The sequence below is a fragment of the Macaca fascicularis genome, chromosome 14, assembly GCF_037993035.2.
Source record: "Macaca fascicularis isolate 582-1 chromosome 14, T2T-MFA8v1.1".
Classification (NCBI taxonomy): domain Eukaryota; kingdom Metazoa; phylum Chordata; class Mammalia; order Primates; family Cercopithecidae; genus Macaca; species Macaca fascicularis.
Window position 1 is genome coordinate 86,682,218 of NC_088388.1, and position 6,070 is coordinate 86,688,287.

The following is a 6,070-nucleotide window of genomic DNA, read 5'->3' on the forward strand; positions in this document are numbered from 1 at the left end:
TAAATCTCTTGAGTACCTTTCCCTCTGTGGGAGCCAAGGTCCTAAAGGTTTCCTGAAAAAATACTGACATGATGCGGGAGAAAAAGCATACAAATCTATTTAATGTGTATGCATGGCAACCTTCAGAATAAAGACCAAAAGATACAGGGGGAATTGTGAATTTTTATGCTTATGTTCAAGAAAGCACGGACAGCCATGCAGAAGCATGGTTGGAAAAGAGGGTGTGATCTAATGTTAATAGACAGAGTGGGGAAACTCAGCAAGGCCTGTCTGTCTGGATTCCTCTTGGCGTCTCTGAGCATGTGTTCCTTCTTTCTGGGTATGGGGCAGGACCCTCTCTAGAATGGGGGTTTTATGACCTGCAATCAAACAAGGTAGGTCAGATAATTTCCTTATGGCCAGTTTTTACGAAGAAAGGTAGAAGAAAACTTAGAGCAATATTTTTAGGTTTTACGGCTAGCTTTGGGAAAAAGGAGTTCCAGTTTCTATGACCTGCCTTAGGGATGAGGGAATTCTAGTTTCTATAGCTGCTTTGGGGTAGAATGGGACTGACAGACAGAAGGCCAGAAGAAGGTCAGAGATAAACTTTTGCATCTGAGATTTTCATTTTGGGATTTTGTTTTCTGAGCCTCAACATCTCAAACTGGCAAGAATAGTGGTCTGTCTGGTTCTCAAAGTCACTGATGGTGGCCCTGTGGAAAGCAAGCCTGAGCAACCTACCCTTGCCACCCCAGGAACCCTGCCTCTGAGGGGCTGGACACAATCATATGTCCTGGCTCACTGATTTTGCCCAAGGGGATTATAGCCTAGGGCAGTAGGATTATCTATGAAACTGGTATTTCTTCTCCAGAGGGTCCCCACAAGTGTTTGTTTGTTTCCTCAAACAGTTATTAAACATCCTGTGGTACCAGGGTCAGCACTAGGTACTGGTGGTATATGCTAGATAAAGCTCAGGTCTTACTCTCGAAGAGCTCCTAGTTTCTTGAGGAAGAAAAGCCTATCAATGATTATGGCAGAGGGTGGTAAGTGCCATTATGAGTTCTGAACAAAAAATGGTGAAAGTTCAGAGGGAAACTGATAGCCTGGGGAAGGGTCAGGAAAGCCTTCTAAAAGGGAGGACAGCTGAGCCCTGTCTTGAAGCTGGAAATCCAGTTTCTTTAGCCTTGACTCTCACATTGCTTCTCTGTGGACTGGCTAGTTCCTAAGATCTAAACTTTCCAAATCTCAGCTTATGCAACCTCCACCAGGATCCCTTCAATGGCCCTGCAAAGCTAGGATAGGTGATGCTTTTGTGTGTCTCATGAAGCCCTGCCAGTCAGCCTCACAATACATTGTGAGCTCCTTTAGGGCAGGGACATTTTTGTACTCACCTCTGTATCTTCTGCACCTAGCATGGTGCCTGGCATACAGGTAGTAAGTACTTAATACATACCTGTGAAATGACTGAATGTTAGGTGAAAAGCAGTTATTGAGGTGTATGAAAGAGGAGGTTTGGGAGGAAAGGGACATTATTGACATTATCAGTAGAGGGAACAGCATGAACATATGAAGGCAAAAAGCAGTTAAGTATTCTGTGTAATGAGTGACAAACACTTCCAAGTTGCCAGAGCACACACTGGAAGGGAGAAAGTGGCAGGAGATACAACTGGGAAATTAAGCAGAGAATGTGCTTCAGTTTAATGGTAAATGGAGTCAAGTGCCCTCCTCCATTGAACTCTGTCTCCCTTTGGCAGTTTCTGGGAGGATTGCCCATCAAAATTGACATCTACTTAATGTGTACATGGTACAGATGAGTCTCCCATGTGACCCACAGAGATGGAATATTTCCAGAAGTGGAATTAGAAAACAAATATGCTGGTCTTAAGTGCAGCCCATTGTGAACCTCTGGGGGACCTTCCCCAGAAAGACAGTATTCATCTCAGAGGGAATCCTCATGCAAATTGGATTCAGGAATTTGGCATAATATGCAACCACAAATATATAATTAGCACCTCATATGTTGCAGAATGTCTGACAAGACCCTGCTTGGCTAATAGGAGTTTTCAGCATAATTGTGTTTATGGACAAGGTCCATGATACACAGACACTAAATCATTTACAGCTTAGTGTCTGTGTATCCCAATCTAACCCAGTTTTGAGACTTCGTACAATATAATCTTTAGTGGGACAAGAGCTGACCTCAGTAATGATATTGGGAGGAACCATGGAAATCAGGCAGGGTGGTGCATTGAGATAGATCTGGATGCGGTGTCAGAGGATCTGAATTCTGTTCCTTGCTCTGTCCGAAATGAGTTCTGTGTTCACTGACAAGTCATATACCTCTCTGACCCCCACATGCCTTATCACAAAACAAGTTTTTACTGAGTTGTTTTGAGAATACAATGAGATCGTGAGTGTGGAACTCTGAAATAATAAACAATTTTGACATTTTCTTCTTACTAATAAAAATCAGTGCTGAAACTGATGAAGCAGTCACTATGAGAGTAGCCCAGTGCTGGGGGAAATAAGGGACACCGAGAAATAAAGCTTCCTATTCCCACCTTCAAAATTTTGTTCTGTTTTACTTTGACAGTAAAGACAAAACCAACATGTACATATAATAGAGAACAATTAAGCACTCACATTTAATGAAATCTGAGTTCAAATAACACAGTAATTATTGACAGATGGAGTTGCTAAGGAAGGCTGCAAGCTGAATGAGTTTACCTTTTCTTTTTTCCTCCCTTTTCTTATCTTTCTCTATTGTCACTTTCAGAAAAAAACCATCACAAGTCTCCACACTTATTCATCGTAAAAACTCTCAGCAAACCAGGACTAGAAGGGAATTACCTTAATTTGACAAAATTTACTTATGGAAAAACCTACAACCAATGTAATATTTAATGGTTACATTCAAGGCTGTCTGATCTCACACATTAATTCAATACTCTACTGGAGGCTGTGACAATCCAGTGAGGCATGAAAGGTTAATAAATGTCATTAAGTTTGGGAACAAATGTGCAGCTCTCTCTTATTGCAGGAAACATTATTTTCTGTAGAAAATGCTAAGGAAACTACAAAGAAATTAATAGAACTAAAAGGTGAGTGTATCAAGGTTGCAAGATACAAGTCAATATACAAAATTAATTGTAGTTTTGTATAGTAGCAGAAAATTTCAAAAATAATAAAAATATTTACAGTATCTTCAAAAGATAAGCATAGAACACTTGGGTATAAATTCAATAAAATATGCTCAATACCTGTACAGTTAAAACTACTGAAGATTGCTAAAAGAAATTAAGAAGACCTGAATAAATGCAAGATATACTATGTTCATGAGTTGGAAGACTCAATAGAAAATTATCTTCGGATTATATACAATTCTAGAATAAGTCAAAGTAGTCTAGAATTGAAAAAATTCAGGACACTCTAGAGGAGCAGAATTACTGATTGATGAAGGAATGGGCAGATATATGCATTTACCAAAACTCATTAAGTTTTATATCTAAGAATTTTATGTTTCATTGAATGTAAATGTTATCTAAGGAAAGAATATAAATCATATTGATCATCTATCTATGTCTCTATCTCTCTTTCTCTCTATCCATACATACATTTGTGTGGTTGTGTTTTAAATATACCTATATTTTTTAGATATAATCATTGAGAGGGTCTAAAAGCTATGACACACTAGTAGCAATGAGCACATTTTGAGCCCAGATTTTGATTTCTAAATGTCATTCTCTGATATAAAGAACTAAATCTCCTTGGAGAAACGAATGATCCCAGAGCTGAGGCAGAGGAACTATGAGCTGATCTTGGGACATCTTATTGTTCTAGAAAGTAAGGATTACACACACAAACACACACAAACACACGTACACACACATTCATAATAAAGCAAATGATCAAAATGTACACACATGGTAAATCTGGGTAAAAGTTACATAAGATTTTCTTGTACTTTTCTTGCAATTTTTGTGTAAATTTGAAATTATATTACAGTAAAAATTACCAAAAAAGTTGAGGAATAATTAAAAGTCAGAATAATGGTTACATCTTTAAGGAAGAAGAGACAGAAAGAGGCTGTGGGGAAAGGGCGTATAGGAGCATATGAAGACTTCTGAGGTGCTTGGAAATTTTTATTACTTAATCTCAGTATTAAACACATGGTTATCTTATAATTATTACAGACACTCTCAATTTATATCTATTTCTATAGATATGATTACCTTCATAAAACAAAAAAAGACACCAATGGGACAGTAAGTTAGCATCCAAGATGACACTATTTATTTGTGGCTAAAGCCACAAATTAATTTATCTGTGGCTAAAGCCCAAATCCATCAAGTCTATTTCTCTGTCAGGTGATAATATTGGCAATGATAACAAAGTTAATATACAGTTAGCCGGAGAACTCCAAATCCTAACCTCAACCATCCATCTTTCTCTACATGGTCCTAAAGGGAAACACATACACAGAAAAATGCCCTGTTGACTGAGAAGGCACAACTTTAATGCTGACCAGATTCTTGATCCCTAAATGAGTAAGCTAGGCTAAGTGTAGACTTTTTCTAGACTAGAGACAGGCCGGTCTAACAAACACGGCAAGTTAAGTGGTTCTCCATCCCAGTCTCCCTAACTATACCAAAGTTTTGGATTGTGTGTGATCTTAATGATGACAAAAGGTTTTCACCAGAGCTCCCCAGTTGACAAGAGGAACAAAAAGTCTCCGTCTGTCTAGGCTTATTTATATTCTGCTAAAATTTTTTTCATTCTCAGTAAAAGCTGCCCAATTAGGGTTCTTGCCCTCAACCAAGTAAAAATGATACTTACACTTGAGAATGGAGTAGAAAGTGAGTTGTGAGCTTGTCGTGGCCAGTAGACAGTATCATTTGTTTTTATTTATAAGCTATCCTAGTTACCAACAATGAGACCACAGAGGCAGGTATACAACTAGAGATTCACCAGTAGTGTAAATATGAAAAACTTGACAAATTAGAGTCTGTGGTATCTCTTGAATAAGTCCAATCATAACATTTCTTTGTCTGCTTTCTTATTATGTGACTATAAAAAGATGTCAACAGTGCATTTAAATTTTCCTGCAGAGAGGAAATATGCAGATCACAATGAAGGTAAGAATATGCTCACAACCATATGTTTGTTCTCACAAAAATATGTGCCAATATAAGAAATGTTCCATTTTGAAGTTTTTGGCACCATGTGGTGGTGGTGGGTTGAAACTTCCGTGGTGGGTTCTTTTGTTGTTTTTTTCTCCTTTCATATTATATCTTTACATTTTTCAATCTAAAAGTTTCTTTACTACCACCTCCTCCCTTACCTCCTCCCTGCTCCCCGCTCCCCAACCTTGATCTTTTGTACTAAGCACATTCCAAACAATGTCATATTTCATATACTTAGAGACAAAGGAAATGGTTGCTTAGCAACAAGGTCCTGGTAAAAATTTTAAGCATTCTTTTACTTTTACTTTCCATTTAGGGAAATGCTCAGGAAACTGTTTTCAAGGAGATCCAGGACTACAAGAGAAAGTCTTCAAAAAATGTCTATGTAAAACAGAGTGAGGAGGAGGAGGACAATAATTAAGGGTTTGTTGTCACAATGTAAGAGGCATTCTGAGTAACAATGAGAATGGAGAGAAAGGATTGGAGGGACTTGGTCTAGGGTGGGACAGAGAGCTTCACCTTTCCATTTTCTATCTGGTTCCTCTGACTTCTCCAAAACTTAACGTGGGATTCAAATCAATTAACTGAGAATGAAAGGCACAAAGGGAAGCCGACCCACACTGTGTCAGCCACTCAAAGTGATCTTGTTTTGAGGGTTTTAGGTATAGACTGGGAGTGGCAGAAACTGAAAGCTTATTTTGTCTGTGATAAGATCTCCTTAAAATATCTATCTCACCTCTATAGGATGACTATTATTATATTTCAACTGATTTTCTATCAGGGACATTTTCCCACGTTATTAAATATTACATGAAAATATGGTTTTTGAGAAACTTATGCTATGGGTGTTGCAGGACTGACTTACCTATCCCTAGTTGTACGTTTAGTTTATTCTGAGAAATTTGCTT

General features: G+C 38.1%; 1 long non-coding RNA gene across 1 annotated transcript; it reads right to left on the minus strand.

Moving 5' to 3' along the window:
• Positions 1-4,249: 4,249 nt before the first annotated feature.
• On the minus strand, positions 4,250-5,320 carry LOC135967275 (uncharacterized). Its single transcript, XR_010581259.1, has 2 exons — positions 4,816-5,320; positions 4,250-4,439 (listed from the first exon to the last, which is right to left on the minus strand). It is a non-coding gene; the product is annotated as an uncharacterized lncRNA (long non-coding RNA).
• Between the last annotated feature and the right edge of the window lie 750 nt (positions 5,321-6,070).